The sequence below is a fragment of the Microcaecilia unicolor genome, chromosome 5, assembly GCF_901765095.1.
Source record: "Microcaecilia unicolor chromosome 5, aMicUni1.1, whole genome shotgun sequence".
In the NCBI taxonomy this organism is placed as follows: Eukaryota; Metazoa; Chordata; class Amphibia; order Gymnophiona; family Siphonopidae; genus Microcaecilia; species Microcaecilia unicolor.
In genome coordinates this window covers 249,299,987-249,324,406 of record NC_044035.1, presented here as the reverse complement: position 1 = coordinate 249,324,406, position 24,420 = coordinate 249,299,987, and the positions used below count along the sequence as shown (strand labels likewise).

Here is a 24,420-nt window from a genome sequence, read left to right as displayed (position 1 = left end):
CCCCCCTCCCTCTGAGGCCCCCCTTCCTCCCTCCGAGCTCCAGGGCCCCCTCCCTCCCTCCCTTCCACCCACCCAGCTCCAGGGCCTGGCCCCCCTCCGAGCTCCAGGGCTCCTCCCTCCTTCCCAGCTCCAAGGCCCCCCTCCCGCCTGCCTCCCTCCTTCCCAGCTCCAAGACCGGTCTCCCTCCCTCTTTCCCAGCTCCAAGGCCGGCCTCCCTCCCTCCCTCCCTCCCTCCCAGCTCCAAGGCCCCCCTCCCAGCTGCAAGGCTCCCCTCCTTTCCGAGGCCTCCCTCCAAGCTCCAGTCCCCCTCCCTCTGAATTTTAAAAGTTACCTCATTGGGTTACAGGCAGCGGCAGGAGTGAAAAGCGTGCGAGCTGCTCGGCGCTTCAGGAGCCTTCCTTTCTCTCTCTCAGCTCTGGTCCCGCCCTTATTTCCTGTTTCCACGAGGACGGGACCAGAGCTGAGAGAGGGAAGGCTCCTGAAGCGCCGAGCAGCTTGCACGCTTTCACTCCTGCCGCTGCCTGTAACCCGATGAGGTAACTTTTAAAATTCAGAGGGAGGGGGACTGGAACTCGGGCGGTCGGGGGCGGAGGCGCGCTGTGCAGGGCCCCCTTGAGCGTGAGGCTCTATGCGGTTGCCTCGGTCGCCTCACCCTAAGACCGGCCCTGTGCTTAATGATACCCATTTCTCTCTTATGTCATATGGCAGCTTTGTTATAATTTTGTTTATATTCCAATCAGCATCCAAGTAGCACAGGCCTGGGAGGTTCAGATCAGTTTTGCTTCCAGTTCCTGGGGGAGATCTCCTAATTCTTGTAACTTGCCATTATCTCTACCTGTAACCTTTGGGAAATGCCTTATTCTCTTGCAGTGCCTTTTGGATAGCTTCTGGGCTGCTATACGGCTGGTCATGCCTTTCTCACATTTCTTTCAAGCCTCTGGAAGTGTCATGCAAATATGCATCCTTTAATCCCTTTACACGATCAGCTGACTCAGTTCCCAGCCATTTTATTATCAGGTTAATTTCTTGCTTTGGGGTGGGCTTCATAATTGCTATGCAATCCTTAAAGTCAGATTTCCACACTCAACACTTTTCGGGGCAGTCACTGAACTGGGTAAGCCCCATGTTCACTATCTTTTTGCGAGCCATACACATTGCTAGATCTTCTCTCTCTGAAGTTTCTAGCGCAATTGCAATAGGTACCTGTGGCTGGAGTCAGGCGTGGAGTGTAGCTGGTTGGGGTCGATAATCAGACTGTGGGAGTTAGACCGACTAGCTCCCGCTGTCTGTGCTAAGCCGTTTATGGTGAAAAGCATTGAATATTCAGGTTATTTTTGACTGGTTTGAAGATAACTGGCTAAGTTGATATTCAGACTGCAAGACTCTGGGACATATGGCGAAACAAAGGCCTGAAGAGGACAGAGGCCTATATCCCTCAAAATACAAATATACATACTTGACAAGAACTGTGAAAATCCACACCCGAGATCAGAAGTACTTATGGCTGCTAAAGGGATGATCATGGGGAGCCAGGTAAAGTAAAAAAAATTCAGAACAAGGAACATACTTCAATCACATAAGAAGAAACATGTCTGTTCAGTGACAATATTCAGCCACTAAATGGATACGTTCTCTGTTTAGTTCAGGCCTAATCTAAATGCATAGTGCTGGCATGATCACTGTACTATACATATATTTACTGCTGCTACTTATATGGAGAGCAGAGTGGAATATACATAATAAACACCAGTGTCAGCACTTTACTTAGTGCTTCAGCTGAAAATTTAAACTATGTAGTTTTAAACACACAAAAAGGCCATTATTCATCAGCAGTCCTATCTGGTTAAAATCATCTACATTCACTCATACTTTTAAATGGATAGTTAGTGGATCTTTTACTAAGGTGCGCTAATGGATTTAGCTCAAGCTAACAATTAGCATGCACTAAAGGCCATGCAGTCTAAAGCTTACTACCAGGGTGGACTGACCATTCGGGCAACCAGGCAGTGCCCGAGAGCCCAGAGGCTCTGCCCAGTTGTCCGCCGCCACATACTAGTGGCCGCTGCCACTATTCTCCCTGGTTGCATGACACCACTGTGTTTACAAAATGGCTGCCGAGACTACCAAGTCTTGGCAGCCATTTTATAAACTCGGCACCGCGTTGGGCAGAGTAGAGGCAGCGGGTGGGAAGGAAAGAGGGGATTCATTTCCTGCCCCAAAGAAGCCACTAGACCACCAGGATCTTTCAAGGTGGGGGGGGGGGGGGACAGCAGCAACATGGTGGGAGGGAGGTAGCATGGCAGGGATGGGGGTACCAGTGGGGGCAGCAGCAGCATGGTGGGGGGGGGGGGGGGCAGGACAGTACCAGCATGGTGGGGGGGGGGGGGGCCCAGGGTATGCTCAGTGCCCGGGGGCCCAGAGTATTCTCAGTCCGCCCCTGCTTACTACACACACTGTAACTTAGACCAGTTCCTTATATCTTGTGTAACTGTACAAAGAACTTGCCTAGAGTTTAGCCACCCATCTTTTTATCCCAACTGACTCTGTACCGCCCATCTTGTGCCCATTATACTGGGTCAGACCAATGGTCCATCTAGCTCAGTATCCTGCTTCCAGCAGTGGCCAATCCAGGTCACAAGTACCTGGCAGAAACCCAAATATCTGCAACATTCCATGCTACCAAACCCATAGCAAGCAGTGGCTTTCCCCATGTCTATCTCAATAGCGGACTATGGACTTTTCCTCCAAGAACTTGTCCAAACCTTTTTTAAACCCAGATACATTAACCACCATTATCATATCCTCCATCAGCAAGTTCCAGAGCTTAACTAATTTTTGCATGAAAAAAAATATTTACTCCTCTTTATTTTAAAAGTATTTCCATGTAATTTCATTGAGTGCCCACTAGTCTTTGTACTTTCTGGGAGTGAAAAATCGATTCACTTTTACCCATTCTACACCACTCAGGATTTTATAGACCTCAATCATATCTCCTCTCAGCCGTCTCTTTTCCAGACTGAAGTACCCTAACCTCTTTAGCCTTTTCTCATATGAGAGGAGTTCCATCCCCTTTATTATTTTGGTCGCTCTTCTTTGAACCTTTTCTACTTCCGCTACATCTTTTTTGAGATATGGCGACCAGAATTGAACGCAATATTCAAGGTGATGGTAAGCTGTGTTGTAGACAAGCATTAACATCATATAAATGTTATTTAAATGTTATAATGCATGTTTATTAGATGTTTCATTAGTATTATATCTCTGTTATTTGAATTTTAGTGATGTTAAATGTGTATAGTTTTAATACTGTTTCATGGTAGCCCTATTATCAGGTTTTAATTTGCTGCTCTCAAGTTTTCCTCATTTATTGTATTTATGTTTATAATTGGTCATTTTACTATTGTATGCTGTTAAAAAAATTGTTAATTTTATGTTAAACTGAACCTGCTGTACAGTGCCTTGGGTGAATCTCTTCACGAAGGCGGTTAATAGAGCCAAATAAATAAATAAAATTATATTCCTATGGGTTGCATGGCATTTAGCACATGCTAATTGTTAGCGTGCGCTAAATCCATTAGTGCACCTTATAAAAGGACCCCTTTTTGACTTATCTGGATAAGTTAGTAGTGTTGAATGATATCTGGATATCTCAGGCCTGCTATATCTGTGCCAGATGTACCTAGATAACTTTAACCAGCCAGTTGCTGAATATCATCATTATCCTTCCAAAGTTTAAGCTGTTCCATCGTTGCGTTCACTCAACATTTGGTTGGACATCAAAATATCTGGCGAAAACAACTAAGCACTTTTCTGGGTAATGCTTGAAATTGTCTGAAGAAGTTCTATTGGTGATTGACCCTAAGGTATGAACATAAAATAGGTCTGAAAATATTGGGGGGGGGGGGGGGGGGGGGGGTAGCTCACTGGGACCATTTGGTAAAAATTATCATTAACCGCACTGGTGTTATTCAGATGGTATCAGATGGACCGGGGTTGGAGTGCAGACAGAGGGTACCAGTAATTTTCAGGACAGTACCCAGATAACTACCTGTGTATTAGTAACTCTCATGACTAAATTCAAACAAATGATTGCATCTGGTAAGAACATACTAGTTCTACAATTTGATATGTCAAGCGCTTTTGACATGGTTGACCACGGAATTTTATTGCACATCCTTGAATACTTCGGAATTGGAGGCAACGTCCTCAATTGGTTCAAGGAATTTTTAACCACAAGATCATACCAAGTAACATCTAATTCGACTATTTCAGCCACATGGGTACCTGAATGCGGAGTACCCCAAGGATCCCCCCTCTCGCCGACTCTATTCAACTTAATGATGATACCATTGGCCAAATTACTATCAAATCAAAACCTTAATCCATACATTCACGCAGATGATGTAACGATCTACATCCCATTCAAACAAGACCTAAAAGAAATTTCCAATGACATCAACCAAAGTCTCAATATCATGCATTCTTGGGCGGACGCATTTCGGCTAAAACTCAATGCACGTAAAACCCAGTGCCTAATACTCACCTCACAACATAACAAGAAAGAATTCACCGCCATTAACACACCAACTCTAAACCTTCCTATCTCAGAAACCCTAAAAATTCTTGGAGTCACTATTGATCGACACCTAACACTAGAGAACCACGCGAAAAACATAACCAAGAAGATGTTCCACTCTATGTGGAAATTAAAAAGAATAAGACCTTTCTTCCCAAGGAGTGTTTTCCACAACCTGGTACAATCAATGGTGCTCAGTCATCTAGACTATTGCAACACACTATATGCCGGCTGCAAAGAACAAATAATCAAGAAACTCCAGACAGCCCAAAACACTGCAGCTAGACTCATATTTGGCAGACCAAAATTTGAAAGTGCCAAGCCCCTACGAGAAAAACTACATTGGCTCCCACTCAAGGAACGCATCACGTTCAAAATATGCTCACTAGTTCATAAAATTATCCATGGAGATGCACCAGCTTACATGTCAGACCTGATAGACCTACCACCTAGGAATGCCAAAAGATCATCCCGCACATTCCTTGATCTGCACTTCCCCAGCTGCAAAGGAATGAAATACAAAATAATGCATGCATCAATCTTTACCTACCTGAGCACACAGTTATGGAACGCACTGCCACGCAGCTTGAAATCGATATTCGAAAGAACGAACTTCCACATACTATTGAAGACACATCTCTTTAATAAAGCGTACCACAAAGATCAACAATTGTGAATATGCACAACTCGCACATCTATATTCAGAACTTGTTTCATAATATCTGCTTGTACACCATGATTTTGTATATTATGTTTGTTTTACTATCATCATGCTGACCAAGATCCTGCAATACCAAATGTTTGTCTATTAACATTCCTCCACTACTCATGATGTATTGTAAGCCACTTTGAGCCTGCAAATAGGTGGGATAAGGTGGGATACAAATGCAACAAATAAATAAAAATAAAGTTAGGACAAAGGCTGTCCTAATTTCATCTGGATAGTTATCCGGGTATTCTTTTGAAACTTGCTGGTACCCAGATAACTGCTGGCACCCCCTGTTCATACTGAGATATTCAGCACCAGAATCTGCATATAGTCCAGCGCTGAATATCCAGGTATACAGAACCCACAGTGGCCGGTGTTTAAAAAAATGCTGACTGCTATAGGATGAACATCTGGAGGTGAGTCATTATGGAGTTAAATAAACGTGTGCAACTTTACCTATAGCAAAATGAGGTGTAAAGTTATACTTGTGAATGGCACACTGTTTGCATTAGAACTGTTGAAAATTGAAGTTGCATACATAAATCCCAGAAACCTCTCTTCTTTTTTCTGACCCAGCAATTTCCTCTTACTGCTTCCAGCTCAGTCGGCTTCAAGGCTGGAATATGGCAACAGGAACCTCCATTTGCAACTCCCTTCATTTCATATCCCCTCCCAACTTCAATTCAGTCCTTGGTAGAAGTCTACATACCATAGGACATAAATAGGACTGCTAAATGTTCCCATTACATGATGGCTGGCATTCTCCCTCTCCACCTCAGGGGCTGTAAACTCTACTTCCACAGCATCAGTGGAAGACCTGAGTTAGGAAATGAACCAAGGTCTTTCTGTATGGCAGCACACAATACTATCACCCTGCCAGATCACACCTCTCTTTTATGCACTCACATTAATGCATGCTTTGAACTTGCTTGTACCAGTTTAGTGGCTGAAAATCCATTTAAATGCATATAGGCAACTCAAGCATGTATAACTCCTTAATATACATGTAAACGTCCAGCTAAGCTTTTGAAAATGTATCCCTTAATATCTTGTAACCCATCCAGCAATAATGCATCTTGTAACAGTGAGGTACATTTAACTACCAAGAGCACAGAAGGATCACAGACATCTGCTGCTTAAGAAAAATGCAACCATCAATTATCTGACATAAATTAATTCCAGTATCTCTTTCTGCTGATCTTTATGTCTATCATCCATCAAGACTGTTAAGATCTGCTAGTAAAGACCTTTTGGATGTTCCATCAGTTCATTCTCTAAGGTAAGAAGAATATAGGTTCTCAAGTTTTTATATTATAGGACCTAAAATGTGGAATTCATTACCTCCTGATATGTGGGCACTGAGAAGCTGGGATTTATTTTTTAAAAGCCTTGAAAACGTATCTATTTAAATGGGCTTTTGATCTGAAGTTGTATGGTGGCCTGATTACGATGGATTTCAGGACTCATTTTCATGAGAAAAATGTCTCAAAAACAGCTTAAAGTGGCATTTGGATGTTTTTTCCCAAACAAATGACCAAATTATGGTTTTCCAAACTCAGATTTGAGACACTTTTCTCTGCAGTGCATGCAAATCACAGGAACTAGCAGAAAATGAATTCTTCAGTCCAATATAAAGTTCCTTCAAATCAGGCCAGGTTGCAATATTACCTATGTCTTCTGACAGGGTCTGCAGTTTTGATCAAGGGAATATCTGAAGCACTTGATTTCCATATAGTAAAGAATACTTTATCTATTATTGTCCTTATCATCTGCATTAGAAGTAGTGCTGTCTAATTTATCACTTGCATCTTCATCTTTATCTTCATTATCATCGTCACGTTGTCCAATTACAAAGAAGGCTTTCACAATCATTTTTTTAAATCATTCTCTGTTGTTGTTTTTAACAGTTTTTCATCTGATGGCAAACTCTGTTTGAATAACTTTGAGAATTGATGCAAGAATGGCAAATGTGTGGGAACCCTTCAGTCTTAAATTTGGACAAGCAGACTTTCTCTCTAAAGACTCTATCAATCCAGTGGACAGTCACCTCAACGTAAAATTTTCCATGGGATGACAACTAGTCTGTTGTGATAGAGATATATGTCTGTTCACCAGGAAATGTTACTAGCTTCATCTCCAATTTAAAGTGACCCAATTCATCACTGTTGTGTTTGTCTGGAGACCAGTAATCAGTTCAACAAACACAGGCAACTCCACTTTTCTTATAGGCTATAGTCACTGAACAGCAAAGTTAAAGATAAAATGATTCACCGTTTGTGTGACCAGGTTTGCAATAGCAAAATCCTGTTCCCAGTTCATTTGGTTTACTGAGGAATCATCATTTACATCTTGCTTCCGCTTTTACTTTTTACTCCAAGAATCAGATGTAACTGAGTAAAAGAGAAGTAGTGTTTAATATTGGGGTGATCGTACATAGTCATTTTTTTTCTGGTCGTTAAAAGGGGGGGTTTCTGTAAATGCGGGGGTTTCTTCAGGGAGATGGATGAGGAGTAGGTTCAGGAGGGTAGGGTTCTTGACAGGCTTTCTTGGCTGCCTCGTCCGCACGTCGGTTGCCCCGGGCTATGGAATCTGTCTTCCCTGTGTGGGCCCTACAGTGCATCACAGCGACTTTTCTTGGCTTCCACACAGCTTCAAGCAGGTGACAGATTTCAGGGGCATTTGCAGCCCGCTGTCAAGAACCTTCAGGCGAACACTACACAATCAACAGGTCACCCACGTACTGGACAACCGGTCCATATTTGATCTGGCACATCATCAGATCTCTGGCGGGTTGCTATGTCGAGCTGCATAGGGTATACTGTGTGTGGGACTGGATGAACTTTAGGATCTTGTGTTTGCAACATGAGACAATACATGCGATACCATCAAAGGTGCAAGTGTGAATGCAAAGTCCATAGGTAATATGCACAGAGCTTGAGGTTGTCCTGCCAGTCTAGTGATGGCTGCAGGCCGTGCACAGTGTTTGCTTGTCCACTCCTACAAAAGTAGGAAAAATTATTACTTCAGTAAAAGTAACAAATGTTATCCTGTACTTCTTTACAAGTAAAAGTGACAAAACATTTACTCAAGTACAGTAACTAGATACATTTACCTAGTTACTATACAACACTGGTCCACAGAATCCAAAGTAACGATTCTTGGGCCTTCCTAGAACTCTTGCTCAATCCAGTTAGCTAGTCTTAACAAAAGAGGGCACCTCAGTCTCAGTTCTCCCTTACTATCAATTAGATCAGCTCCAAACAATGATTCAGATAGCTGCAGGTATCCTACCAGAGCCAATACAGGGGCCAAGTCCAATGACACACATGAAGAAAACTCTTCTTCAGAAAGAAGCCTGCCTCTATTGTTCCTCCTTGGATTGATGTTAACTCCTATTGCCTGTGTTCTGTACAAGACAAGATTAAGGCATATGCCCAGGGCCAAATTGTTTAGGAGGGGCCTTGCCAAATATGTTAATTCAGTGAATTTCAAGGCTCTAGTAAGTCAGCTGCTAGGAGAAATAAGAGTAGGGTTGGAGGAACCAAAACTACCTCTGTATACAGGTCTATCTTTTCATCCCCACCCCTGTGCTTTGTCCTCTAAGTTAGCAGAAGTTGGCGAGCAATGCTTCTGACCTGCTGCTTCTTCCTCTGCCAGTTTTCTTCTGTATTCAGGGCTACATGTATGGGAGTTTTAAAATGTATTTTTATTGTGATGGGGAGCCCAGTATGCTAGTTTGCCTAGGGTGCACCAGTGGATTAATTCTTCCCTGGTTCTATAACACATCAGGCAGCTGAGATCCAGAAAGCCTGCCAATTTTTGATGACATCTAGTGCAAAGGAGGTGGAACTGCACCCCAGGATTTAGTGATGCCTCAAACTCCATCAGCAACTGTAACTCTCTCCCCAAGGATCGTTTGGGGTTTAACCAGCATTGCCAACAAAATACTTCAGAGCTCAGATGAAAAGTCGCTTGCCCCCTCCTTCCTTTTCGTCATTTTCATGTAAAAAAGGACCAGGTAGGAGCTCAAAAGCTCAAATACATGGAGCTTCCATCGCAATCACCATCTTGGATTCCTCCTGGAGTAATTTTTTTTTCATTATTCCAGTTAATAAAGAATTAAAGGAACAGGTTGTGCTGATCTCTGAAGAACATGGCAAATATCTTTTCAGTTAGGCCATTTCCCACAGAACAGACCAGCTTTCTCAGGCAGCAGTTTCAATTAGGGCACGCTGGGGTTTGTTACATATTTGTGAAAGTTATTATTTTCTTTGAAATCAAGCTCATTGATGTTTTATAAATTTTCTGTTGCCTTGCTACAGCATTGTTAGGAAAAGAGTCAGCATTTAAAAAACAAAGACCATCATGTTGTGTTCTTCTCAAAATCTGTTTTAAACATTGAATCTTCTGTGTGGGTTGAGAATGAATTTATTCTTTAGAGCAGGGATAAAAGAGAACAAAGCCAGAATCCTTTTCGCTTTATCATTCAGTCATTATATGAGTAGGAGGTGAAGTTTTAAACTATCCTCTTTCTGAAGTCTGCAACCTTAGAAGAGGAGGAGGAGGAGGAGGAGAATTGATGTGGGAAGAACTTGTCTTCACATTCCTGCTGCTCCTTACATGGGAATGATAAGCAAGATGAACCAGTGAGGCGAGAAACAAAACAGGAGCAAACAGCTCACAAAACCAAAAAAGGCTGTATTGCTTGATGAATCAACCAGCGTGGCACAGAAAATACAGACTCGACATGGCCCTGTTTCAGCGGCCAATGACTGTGTCAAGAGTCATGCAATTCCAAAGATAGTGCGGAGACACCACCATTCAAGAAACAAGTATTATGTTTAGTACACTCAGATTACTGCAGTGTGCTTTCCAAAATGTGATGCTTTATATTATAAGAGTAATCCAAGGCTCGAACAGTGTCTTCACCTCGTTTTTGCCAGCGATATACACTATCTTTAGAATTGCATGACTTCTGATACAGGCATTGATCACCGAAACATGGCCATGTTGAGTCTATATTTTCTGTGCCAGGATGCTGGTTGACTCATCAAGCAATAAAACCTTTTTTGGTTCTGTGAACTGTTTGCTTCTGTTTTGTTTCTCACCTCATTGATTCATCTTGCTGTTCTCTAAGTGGGGATTTTTTCCTTCTCCTGCATGGGAATGATGTTTTCAAGCATAGACCATTGAGTAGGAGAAGAAAGATTGCATGCTAATCACGCACCAAGAAGAGAGGAGGAGGTAAATATTCCTCCAAGCCTCACAGGTTCTGCTGGGGAATGAGCCATGTGGAGGGTAATACTGTAATAGGCACATATTTGTAGTTTATTTTATAAAGATACATAGGTGCCCACCTATCTTTGTGAAATACTAGGGGCAAGGCAACAGAAATGCATGTCTAGATTGAGGCTGCAGCCATTTACGCCCGCTTGGCAGCAGGTGTAAATGATCATACAGAAAGTACATGCATATTTTATAAACAGTGAAACTCTGCCCCCAAACATACAAACACAAATCTTCTTAGCACCATGCATACTTTTTTTTTAAAAATCCATAGCTGTATTAGAATTTTACATGTTCAGCTTTTACAACACAATCCAAAAGGAAAACCCCCATCAGAAATGATACTGACTACTGTACATATCCGCAAATAGGAGATGATTCTATAAGGCAAAAACTGCGCATGTAAACACCGATTTTTTCCTACTCATTTACATGCAGTATTATGTAATCATGGATACCTTCAATAGCATGTAGTTTGTAGGTGGACATTTACATGGGTAAAATTTGTGCATGGCTCACATATGCATGTGTAGCATATATAATAAGTTACGCAATTACCTCCCAAATCTAGGTGTGAACATTTAAAACAGATCTGTGGCTGGAGGAGGGCATGTGCTCTTGCCTAAACTCATATGTGTGATATACCTGATTACACTAGTATTTGATAATGGAAAGTAGGTACCTACTTTCTTTTATCGAAGATGCTCCAGATACGTGGCCTCTAGTGGATCAATTCTATAACTGAGTGCCTCCAATTAGGCGTCCAGAGGATGTGCAGAGGACGCCTATTCTCAGTGCATTTTTTTCTAACAAAAAAGTTGCTGGTACCCATAGAAACAAAGAAAAATGTAGGCAAAGACCATGTGGCCTATTCAGTCTATCTATCTATGCCATCTACTTCACTCCCTTAGAGATCCTATGGACTTGTTCCAAGTTCTCTTGAATTCAGATACTGTTTTCATCTCCGCCACTTCCACCAGGAGGCCGTTCCACAAATTCACCATCCTTTGTGTGAAGAAGTATTTCCTCAGGTTACTTTTGAGTCTATCCCCTTTCATCTTATTCCCCCTCATTCCAGAGCTTCCTTTCAATTGAAAGAGATTCGCCTCCTGTGCATTTATGCCGTATACTCAAATGCCAGTTCATCAGGGATCAGGAGATCAGTGAGGGATCCACCCTATAAAAGCCAAGACCCCTGCAATCAGCCACAGAATCTATGAAAAGGCACAACTGGTGTGAAGAACCTGGGCTCTTTCATTAATACTTGGAGACCATGAGTCAATTTTAGAGGGCAATGGATAAGGTGCCAGTACTCAGTAGTCCTAAGTAACAACTGACCCCCCCCCCCCCTGCCTATTCTATAATGAAACCACATTCTGTAATTTATACCCATAAATAGGAGTCATGCCCATGCTCCATCCCCAAATATGCACTGGTGCTCATTTTCAAAGCACATAGACTTTCAAAGTTCCACACTAACATATCTAACTCTGTAAGTCTATGTGCTTTGAAAATGAGTCTCACTATGTAAGTGAAGTGAGTATTTGAAGAATAGTGCTAAGGTGCCACGCTAGTATTCTAAACATTAACGTGAGTAACATACTTGTACATGTGAGAATCTAGGTTACATAATTGCCCTTTAGCCAGCTAAATACAGGCACCCCTTTATAGAATTGCCCTCCACATACACAATGTGGGATTTGAAGTCCACAGTGATGTATTTATTTAAGGTGTGTGTGTTGCGTACGCACCCTCTGTCAGACCCGGCCCCCACCCATGCCGTAAAATCATCTCTGCTGCAGTCTTCACCTGGGCAGCAGCAGCACTCATAGGTTGCCTATGGCATGCACCGGGACGTCCTCTCTGAACCGTCCTGCCCCTTCTGACATAACTTCCTGTTTTGTGAAGGGCAGGACAGTTCAAAGAGAAAGTCCCAGTGTAGCCTGCAGGTAGCCTATGAGTGCTGCTGCCACTGCTCAGGCAAAGACTGGAGCAGAGGTGATTTTAAGGTACTGGAGGGGGGGATGGGAGACATAGAGGGGCATAATTGAACGAAAACGTCTATCTCCATGGGCGTTAATCTCTGAGAACGGGTCCGTGAAGGGGCGGACCGAACCGTATTTTCGAAAAAAATAGACGTCCATGTTTTATTCGACAATTTGTGAGCTGGGCGTTTTTGTTTTTCAGTGATAATGGAAAATGAAAGCGCCCAGCTCAAAAATGAATAAATCCAAGGCATTTGTTCGTGGGAGGGGCCAGGAGTCGTAGTGCACTGGTCCCCCTCACATGCCAGGACACCAACCGGGCACCCTAGGGGGCACTTTTACAAAAACAAAAAAAAAAAGGTAAAAGAGCTCCCAGGTGCATTGCACCCTTCCCTTGTGTGTTGAGCCCCCCAAATCCCCCTCAAAACCCACTGCCCACAAGTCTACACCATTACTATAGCCCTAAGGGGTGAAGGGGGGCACCTACATGTGGGTACAGTGGGTTTCGGGAGGTTGGACGACTAAGCATTAAGCAGCACAATTGTAACAGGTAGGGGGGGATGGGCCTGGGTCCACCTGCCTGAAGTCCACTGCACCCCCTAATAACTGCTCCAGTGACCTGCATACTGCTGCCAGGGAGGTGGGTATGACATTTGAGGGTGAAAATAAAAAGTTGTGAAACGGCATATTTTGTGGTGGGAGGGGGTTTGTGACCACTGGGGGAGTCAGGGGAGGTCATCCCCGATTCCCTCCAGTGGTCATCTGGTCATTTAGGGCACTTTTTGGGGCCTTATTCGTGAAAAAACAGGGTCCAGGAAAAGTGCCCTAAATTCTCGCTAAAAATGCATATTTTTTTTCCGTTATCGGCGAAAGGCGCCCATCTCTGATCGGCCGATAACCACGCCCCAGTTCTGCCTTCACCATGCCTTCGACATGCCCCCATCAACTTTGTCCGCATTCGCGACGGAGTGCAGTTGAAAACGTCCAAATTCGGCTTTCGATTATACCGCTTTATTCGTTTTTGTGAGATAAACGTCTATCTCCCGATTTGGGTCACAATATAGGCGTTTTTCTATTTCGATTATAAGCTGGATAGTAACTTAGTAACATAGTAGATGACGGCAGAAAAAGACCTGCACGGTCCATCCAGTCTGCCCAACAAGACAACTCATGTGTGCTACTTTTTTGTATACCCTACTTTGATTTGTACCTATGCTCTTCAGGGCACAGACCATATACATCTGCCCAGCACTATCCCCGCCTCCCAACCACCGGCTCTGGCACAGACCGTATAAGTCTGCCCAGCACTATCCCCGCCTCCCACCACCGGCTCTGGCACAGACCATATAAGTCTGCCCCACACTATCCCTGCCTCCCAACCTCCAGTCCCGCCTCCCACCACTGGCTCTGGCACAGACCATATAAGTCTGCCCCGCACTATCCCCGCCTCCCAACCTCCAGCCCCGCCTCCCACTACCGGCTCTGCTATCCAATCTCGGTTAAGCTCCTGAGGATCCATTCCTTCTGAACAGGATTCCTTTATGTTTATCCCACGCATACAAGATGGTGCCTGTAAATATGTAAACCACGGTAAAAAGTGGCCTGCGGTAGTGTAGATGCGTGTATTGGGCCACACCGGGCGTTGTTTTTCTAATGGGACGGGAAAAGGGCCTGTCGTAAAAATGAAACCAGCGCACACCCAAAACCGGCCTGAGCCCTTAACGCCACCCATTGATCTAGTGGTAAATGCTCACGTGCTACACATGTGGTGACTGGCAGGAGGGTGCTCTTAGGGTTACCATATGGCTCCAGAAAAAGGAAGAAGGACTGAGCCAGCCGGGCCCCACCTCCATTGCCCTCAATGGAAAGCAATTGCTTTCAATGGAAGTAATTGAGCCAGTGGGTATGAGAGACGTACCCCCTGTTAATTCCTGGCTACGCCATTGGAAGTCCATGCTACTCAAGAGGAGCCCAGGATTTTTTCCATGTAGTTTTGCTTTCACTTTTACATAACTATCAGGCTCATTTTCGAAAGAGAAGGACGCCCATCTTTCGACACAAATCGAAAGATGGGCGTCCTTCTCACAGGGTCGCCCAAATCGGTATAATCGAAAGCCGATTTTGGGCGTCCCCAACTGCTTTCCGTCGTGGCGATGACCAAAGTTCACAGGGGCGTGTCGGAGGTGTAGCAAAGGCGGGACTTGGGCGTGCCTAACACATGGACATCCTGACCCATAATGGAAAAAAAAGGACGTCCCTGACGAGCACTTGGATGACTTTACGTGGTCCTGTTTTTCTTACGACCAAGGCTCAAAAAGGTGCCCGAACTGACCAGATGACCACCGTAGAGAATCGGGGATGACCTCCCCTTACTCCCCCAGTGGTCACTAACCCCCTCCCAACCTCAAATAAAATCTTTAAAAATAATTTGTGCCAGCCTCAAATGTCATACTCAGGTCCATGACAGCAGTATGCAGGTCCCTGGAGCAGTTTTAGTGGGTGCAGTGCACTTCAGGCAGGCGATCTCAGGCCCATCCCCCCCTATCTGTTACACTTGTGGTGGTAAATGTGAGCCCTCCAAAACCCACCACAAACCCACTGTACCCACATGTAGGTGCCCCCCCTTCACCCTTAAGGGCTATGGTAATGGTGTACAGTTGTGGGTAGTGGATTTGGGGGAGGGTTTATGGGGGCTCAGCACACAAGGTAAGGGAGCTATGTACCTGGGAGCAATTTCTAAAGTCCACCGCAGTGCCCCCTAGGGTGCCCAGTTGGTGTCGTGGCATGTCAGGGGGACCAGTGCACTATGAATGCTGGCTCCTCCCACGACCAAAGGGCTTGCATTTGGTCATTTCTGAGATGGGCGGCCTTGGTTTCCATTATCGCCAAAAATCAGAAACGACTAAGTCTAGGGACAACCATCTCTAAGGATGACCTAAATTTCAAGATTTGGGCGTCCCCGACCGTATTATCGAAATGAAAGATGGACGTCCATCTTGTTTCGATAATATGGGTTTCCCCGCCCCCTCCATCGGAACGTTTTGCGAGGATGTCCTCAGCAAAACTTGGGCGTCCCTTTCAATTATGCCCCTCCACACATTCCACGCTTTTAGGCACATACACATTCCTAAGCAATTACAAGGCAGGCCACCAAGAGAGGCAAATTAATCACTCTTCCCTCTTTCACAGGAGTTTTTGTCGCTTGGTAATTATATCCTAATAACACCTAAGTCTTGGGCAATGTGTACTTCAGAACATTCTGGATAACCACTATGACCTTGCCAGAAACCCTGAATTGATGGACACTCCCACTATATGTGCTTGAATATGCCTTTTTGGGTACAACCCCCTCCAACACGCCTCTGGCATCTCAGGATTTATATTATGAAGGATCGCTCAAGATCAGCGAAGGCCTTATAAAAACATAGACATTAGAAAGACTAAGGAGGCTAGGGCTATACAGCTTGGAGAAGAGACGGCTGAGGGGAGACATGATAGAGGTATATAAAATAATGAGTGGAGTGGAACAGGTGGATGTGAAGCGTCTGTTCACGCTTTCCAAAAATACTAGGACTAGGGGGCATGCGATGAAACTACAGTGTAGTAAATTTAAAACAAATCGGAGAAAATTTTTCTTCACCCAACGTGTAATTAAACTCTGGAATTCGTTGCCGGAGAAAGTGGTGAAGGCAGTTAGCTTAGCAGAGTTTAAAAAGGGGTTGGACGGTTTCCTAAAGGACAAGTCCATAAACCGCTACTAAATGGACTTGGAAAAATCCAAAATTTCAGGAATAACATGTATAGAATGTTTGTACGTTTGGGAAGCTTGCCAGGTGCCCTTGGCCTGGATTGGCCGCTGTCGTGGACAGGATGCTGGGCTCGATGGACCCTTGGTCTTTTCCCAGTATGGCATTACTTATGTACTTACTGTATGTAGCCCTTTGCAACCGCTTGCTTTCCAGAACATGAACTCAATTCCATGAAGAGGGGAGAGAAAAATTCTGACAATGCACCCAAGGGAAGGTTGGGAATCTATCATGTAGCAGTTTTCTTCCAGCTCCCACTTAGCTATGGAGTGGACGCTCCATCCTTAATAAAATCTATAACTCTCCAGAGCCCCATCTCATGCAAACACTGGAATGTTCGCAAACTTTCACAGCAGGGAGGGAAAAACAGATTTCTCAAGTTAAGTGGGGAGCAACCCCTGCCTACAAAGTTAGTCCTCAAGTCTTGCCAAATACCAAGCACCAGGCAGCGAAACCATGAGGTGAAACTGCAGCTTCTCCCCAACCTGTCCCAAACCATAAATAAGGCTTAACCCAGGTCTAAACCACCCATTGCCTCAAATTCCATTCTCACCCATTGTTGGTCTAGATTGGCCTCATACCACCCCACCACGCATACTTTTACATGTGTAACCTCTGGGATAGTTTTATAAAAGCCCTTTTACGCATGTAAAAAGGCCTTTACACACAAAAACTCAATTTTAAAATAGCAGGTTTTACTACTGCAAAAAAATGACTGTACGAACACGGTTGGCTTTTAAGATGAAAATGTAAGTGATGCTTGCCATAGAATTTGAGTTTAAGCTCTTAGGACTGAATGACTCTTGAAAAGCCAAGATCAAAGAACTAGCAACTCTGGGTTAAAAAAAAATAAAAACAACGATTCTCATCAGGTTTCTCAAAATACTACACTGTATTTTTTTTTCATAGGCAGAATCCGCACCATCAGGTGTTTTTCTACTTCTTCAATACAAGTACTGTTGCCTGGCAACACATGATGCAACCGAACATGATGTACAATATGCAAAAGCTCTATCGAATTCTTTATTACCAGACACAACATAAGTCTTGATGTGCAAGGGCCTTACAGTGAAACAAACTGTGATGGTATAATTTACACCACTGCAAAGCCTTATGTTATCCTTACATGATATGGGCCTGTACAAAAGAGTAGAGCAATATCCTAGAGGTTTGAGCAGCAGGTTACGAACCAGAGAAGCAAGGTTCAAATTCTGCTTCTTCTACTAACACTTGCGATCAGGGGCAGATCAGTTTACCTTCCATTGCTTTAGATACTGCTCAGATTATAAATCTAGTTGGACAGGAAAATAACTTGTGTATCTGCTTGTAACTTTTCTTGAGCTCAGGTTTGGAAAAGGCAAATAATAAAATCCACATCTTTAGCAACTACTGAAGCAGATGGGCATTGCTCTCTCCCCATGTAGTACTGACATTTTCTGTTTATTTTTTGCATGGATTGGTGTCATATTATATAGAAGCAGCCTGGCCATTCAGCCCTTTGCACAGAAATCCCTTGGCCCAAGACATTTACATTCCAGGCATGGCAGCCCTGCCTGCCCAAGCAGAACAGCTGGCCTCAATTGTGCTGGGTCTGTAGTCTTGCTGCTTCCATAGCTCAGGGGATGGCATAACCCTTCAGATTAAAAAACAAAAGGCAAAGTTGGCCAGGTTTAGATACCTCAGAGAGCCTCTCTCAAGAATATTACTTCATGTCCTTTTTCAAGGAATTATATGAAAAGCAATAAAAAGATAGTGAATGTAGAAATTAAGAAAGGGCACTGTACAATCAGCTTTTAATAATATAGAGCTCCATATGTCCAAAACTGAGACTTTAGAAACATTTCTGGCAGAAAATATTTGCCAAATTTGATGAATAAATTGAATCAGATTCTACCTGAAAATTTTGCAACTCACCAGACCTGCATACCTTGATAAAGGCCAAATAAACTGGCTTTGTGAGATTTTAGACCAAGCCCCCATATCACATCATATTATCAGTTTCATGGCAATATTAATGACCCTCAGTCTCTCATTTTGGATTGCAGTTACTCTCCTGACATCAACATGTGGAATGCAGTGGCGTAGCCATGGGGGGCCTTGGGCACCTGGGCCCCCAAAATTTGGGTTTAGACCCCCCCCTAAAAGATTGAGGGGCAGTCTGCTGCTTTGGCTGGCGAGGGTCCTCAAGCCCTGCCAGCGGAAGCTCTCCTCCTTGCGAAGGCAGGCAGTTAGCGTCACTTCTTCCTGGGTTGCCGCAGTGCCAGCCAACCCCCCCCCCCCAATACGTGCTTAGTTTTTGTGAAACTAAGCATGGACGAGGAAGGCCCAAGCAGGGCTGGTCCTAGGGTTTCTGGTGCCCTCCTGTAGCCTATTAGTCAGTGCCCCTAACCATCCAGTGGCGGGATCACTATGGCTCCGCCCCTATAGTAGTCACACCCCTTTTACCAGTCATGGCATCATTGAAAATATTACACCAGTATAGAAGAAAAATAACTTGTGTTTTTTTTTGTTTTCATTATAAATAATTTCTGTAAGCTGTTACAGCTCCATTATACTCAAAATGACACAAACCAAATTAGCATACAGACTAGGAATTATGAGAACAGACAGTGTTGCCAACTCTGAAAAACAATATGTTAGCAAAATCTCAGAATCTAACAGATCCCTATCCAGACACTTGCAACCTTGCAGTCACACATGCAGAACAGAGATAGCCCCTCTTCAAATTCTTCAAAAATTAACCTGAAATCCTAAGAAGTTAGACTCTGCATGCAGCACAATACCAGAAAAATAGAAAGAAACGCATTGCTATACATTGCAAAATAAGATAGCAGATGTAAATTCTCAAAATGGACATATTCCAAACACTAAAATGAAAATAAAATGATTTTTTTCTACCTTTGTTGTCTGGTGACTTTGTTTTTCTGATCATGCTGGCCCAGTATCTGATTCTGCTGCTATCTGTCCTCTTAACTCCGTTTCCAGGGCTTCCTTTCCATTTATTTCTTTACTTTCCTTCTTTCTTCTTCATTTCTTGCTCTATATCCTTAAGTAAAAGCTGGATCCTCTGCAGACTTGACTGTCCAGTGGATCCAGCTTCTGCCTATTTTCTCCATCCATGTGCAGTTTTTCTCCTCTCTTCCTTTTCACTCATCTCATCTCCTTCCTCTTTCTTCCCTCCCCTCCATCTATGTCCAGCATTTCTTCTCTCTCCCTTCCTCTCTATCCATGTGCATCCTTCCTCTGTCTTTCCTCCCCTCCATCCATGTCCAGAATTTCTTCTCTCCCTTCCATCCATGTGCATCTCCTTCCTGTCTTCCCTTCCTTCCCCTCCAACCATGTCCAACAATTCTCTCCCTGCCCTCCCCTCCATCCACCCATGTCCAGCAACCCTTCTCTCTCTACTGCCTTCCCCTCCATCCATGTCCAGCAACTCTCTTCTCCCCTCCCCTCCATCTACCTATGTCCAGCAACTCTCCTCTCCCCTACCCTCCCCTCCATCCACCAATGTCCAGCAACTCCCCTGCCCTCCATCCATCTACGTCTCTAGCCGTCCCTTCACTCGTTCGTTCCCTCTCAGTGTCCCACCCTCGCAAGGAAATGATGTCAGAAGAAGGCGGGACACTGAGAGGGAACGAACGAGCGAAGAGAAGGCTAGAGATGTCGGGCAGCGCTTTCACTGATGCTGCGCAACTGTGACGACATTGGAGGTAAATATAAATACAAGCTTTAAATCCCCCAGGACGGTGCGGGTACCCATGGAGGAAACTCAGGGCTGGGCTGCTGTCAGGGTCCGGGAGCTGAGGTAAGCGGCGGCGATAAGCATGGTGCGGCGGCGCCCTCCAGAGTTCGGCGCCCCCCTGCCATGCTTACCTCGCTTACCAGGTTGGGCCGGCCCTGGGCCCAAGTATGCTCAGTTTCATTTTTTTAAAAAACCAAAAAACAAGCATGTGCATGGCGGTGGGGGGGGGGGGGGGGGGGAGTTTGGCAAGCTCAGTGGTGATGGCCAAGGAAAAGCGCTGCCAGCTGCCTGGCTTCGAAAGGAGGAGGGCTTCCACTGGAGGGTCTCGGTGACCCCCATCGCATGCTCTGATCATGGTGACTACAGAAATTGAGGGCACATAGCTAAAGATGATTATCCAAACTGCTTCTTTTAAATATGCTCAAAAACACTTAAGCAACCCAAGTTCACAGGAAACAATAAGGAAATACAAACAAATAAAAGAAAAATGGGAGTGATCATTTAATTTAGGAAGTGTTATGTGATAGAATAAAAGAAGCCCCTCCTCCTCTCCCACCTTCCAGGAAGCCTGAATCATTCCTTTTTTTTTTAACTCACTCACATGTATGACTCTGGACTTTTGAAATCATCAAAAAATTATAGGACTGGAAAGCAGTGGCATAACCACTGGTGGGCAGAGGCCCATCCAGTTTTGCTTCAGGCCCACCCAGTGGTGGCACACATCTTTAGTGTAGCTGGCGGGCATCCCTGGGCCCCGCCAGCTGAACTGTCCTCTGTGGCGTTTCCCACCCACGGTGGTCTCATCTGACACTGGCACTCTCCCCTCCCACATATGCTCAGTTCAATTGGCACCCCCCTGCATGTGTGCATGAGGGATTCTGGTTGAAATAAGCATGCGCGAGGGAGGGGCAGTGTGGTGACAGCAGCTGGAAATGCACTGCTAATTGCCGCGAGGATGAGACTGCTTGGGGGTAGGGACCAGAGAGGGTTCGTCAACGTATTCATTTTTACTGCTTTGGGGGGAGGGGAGGAGGGTAGCAGGCACAGAGGAAATGTGAGGCTCACCCAAAAATTGAGGTCTGGCTATTCTACTGTTGGAAACTCATACATGCAGTAAAATTTGATCTAGATCAGCCAGTTCTCAGAAACTGAAGCCAATCAATAGCCCTAGTAACATCTAGAAAGAGGCAATTGTCTAGCGAACAGGACTCTCTACATAAGCTTTATGCCTGCATTTGGTGTCCCTTCAGAATCTGGGGTCTGCCTGATAGCCTAGAACAGATATATGTAACCACTTTGTACCAGCAGAAGCAGGGGTTAATTTAGGTCAACTGACCATGTAGCAGCTTCCCAGACAGTCACTGTGAAGACAAAGGTAACTGGCTGGTTGCCTTCAATAGTCTTACAAATACTGTACAGGGAAAATTGATAAGGAGCATAACGTGATAAGGCTTTCAAAGGAACAAGAATAATACAAGGGAAAGGCTGAAAGTCCAAGAAAATCACCAAAGCCAGCTATGCAGAGGAAAAGGTGCACTGCAGTGCCTGTCAGAGATGTGATCTGTCTCCATGAGATTTCACCTGCTGTCACTACTACTTAGTCAGGCAGTTTCCTGACTCCTTTCTATAATCCATGTTCTAGTTACTCTGAGTGCATATAAAATCAGTAGGATACATGTTCCAAACAGGACATATGTTAGTAGAAATGTAAAAGCCACACAAATGTAAAATGCTATGAGAGCATGCTCTGACTAACTAAACTCATGGCCTTATGAAATGTAAGACTGATGCTTGCAAACTGTAGAAGAATGATTACATACGAATGGTGACAGCGATGTGTGGAAATTGTTCATGCAGCCTTGAAAATAAGAAGGCAGTGGATCTGATATTCAGACAGAGGGAGGCGGCCCGTATAAGTGCCGCGATCAGCACTGACCCAGATATTCAATTCTAGGCTGTTTCTGGTGACCGGCATTGAATATCCAGGGGTTTTTTGGCCTGCTCAAACTTAACTAGCTAAGTGAATATTCAGCGCTGGCCAGTTAAGTTTATAGCACCCAAAGATAAGACTGCTATTTAGGCAGTCTGATTTGGCTGCTAAAGTTAACCGGCCAGTGCTTGAATATTCGTGGATAGCTGGTAATATTGCACAATATAGCCAGTTAGCTGCTATAGGATAGATTCTATATATAGCGGAAAAAAATGTCGCTGAAAAAAGAGCTATTCTATAAATTGTGCTTAAAGTTAGGCACGGTTTATAGAATAGCACTTACACCTTGGAATCATGCCTAATTTTAGGCGTGGCCATTTGAACCAACTGAAACATGGTGCAAACGTATGCACCTAAATTAGGCGCATATCCCCTTCTATAACAATGTGTGTTAATGTTAGGAATGTCCCTGTAACACCCATGACCCGCCCATTTCCATGCCCCCTTTTTATCACACATAAATCCCAATTAAATCTAATTAGCACCAATAATTGTTTGTTAAAAATCCAATTATTGGCATTAATGAGCTCATTATTCTATTAAATTGGGCTTGCAATTTGGATGCATGCAATTTTTGGCAACTTTTGTTGAATTAGGGGTTCTTCGCTAACCACGAATATTCAACGAATATTCAATGGAGATAACTGGCTCCTACTGAATATTAACGGTTAGCCAGCTAAATGCCATTTTACCAGCTAGAAGCTGTTCCTGGGTCAGTTAAATACCGCTGAATATCAGCCAATATCTGTTTATTAGGGGTGTGCATTCATTAGCACACATTTGGGTGCCTAAAATTATGTGTGTGCAAATCACCTATGAATTAACATGTGCACAAGTGATTTGCACATGTAAACAAGCCTGACGAAATTCAAAGCTATTTAAGTAGCCAGGAGAGGTTCCGGGCTGTTTAAATCGCTTGTCCAGAGCTAACCGAATATTCAATGGCACTTAACCAGACAGTACTGTTAATTATCCAAGAGTAGCAACTATGCCAAAACCGGCTAATTTGTGGGCGATCCGGAACACAGTCAGTACTTATGCGGCTAAATGCAGATATTCAGCATTTAACCACATAAATTGGGCCGCACAAAAAGCTATCCTATCTTTGGGGCACGTTTACTAAGCTGCAGTAAAAAGGATCCTGCGCTAGTGGCAGAAGCTGTTTTTGCCCTGAGGCCCTTTTACCGCAGCAGGTAAAAAGGCTGAAAAAGACGTGGCCATGCGGGGGGGGGGGGGGGGGGGGGCACTTACCACCACCCATTGAGGTGGTGGTAAGGGCTCCCACTCTAACCTGGCCAGAAATGTCGCACACTGGCGGTGGAACTACCGCCAATGCCCGCATTGGGCTGGTGGTAGCTCCAGACTGGCATGCAGTCAGCAGGGGCGTAGCTAGGTGGGGCCATGGGGGCCTGGGCCCTCACAGGTTTAAGTCCAGGCCCCTGGTTTTGCAGGCGGGGGTCCCCAACCCCCGCCAGCCAAAGCCTTCTTCAGCGCTGGTCTCCGGCGCGCCACGTTCGCTGATCTGTGCTTTCTTGAGACCTGACATCCTGCACATTCCTTTAAGTGAAACTGAGCATGCTCAGTTTCACTTAAAGGAACAAGCAGGACATCAGGACTCAAGAAAGCACAGATCAGCAGCGAACGCGGTGCGCTGGAGACCGGCGCTGAAAAAGACTTCGGCTGGCAGGGGTTGGGGACCCTCGCCAGCAAAGGTAACTTGCAGTGGTGGTGGGGTCGGAAGTAGCAGGGGAGGGGCGGCGGCTGGGGGAGGCAGCCTAAAATGTGCCCTCCCCCCACTTTGAGCTCTGGACCCCCCTCCCACCGAGGTCTGGCTACAACACTTATCGCCGCTTAGTAAAAGGGCCCCTTTATGCAGTTAAGTGCTGAATATTGCACTTAACCGCCTAAGTGTTAGTTGGCCACATATGCCTAGATATTCAGTGCTGATGCCCTGATATCTGGGAATAAGGCTGCTGCTAGCCTAAGAAATGCTGAATGCTGGCTGAATTCCAGCCAGAAGTTTTGTAGATTTCTGTATGCTTTTCAATTTCTTTTCACATATTTGTGCACATTTAAAACAAATGTGTGAAAAGAAATTGAAAATCCCCCAAATTCTAGAAATTCTGGAAAATACAACAATGAACCAAATGGGTTTTTTGAAACCATGCAAATCCTTAATATACTGTATATGGCAGCACAGAGACAGCATTAGTAAGAATTCACTACTGGTAGTACAGTATGGACAAATGCTGGATGTATGAATAAGACTACAGAAGATTAGATGATGCCTATTGAAGAAGTGATGTTTCAAGAATATGAACAAAAA

The 24,420-nt window shown here is 44.5% G+C and overlaps 1 protein-coding gene across 4 annotated transcripts in view; it reads right to left on the bottom strand.

The window, feature by feature from the left end:
• ILDR2 (immunoglobulin like domain containing receptor 2) overlaps positions 1–24,420 on the bottom strand; it is a 243,216-nt gene that overhangs the window by 47,425 nt on the left and 171,371 nt on the right. The window lies entirely within an intron of this gene.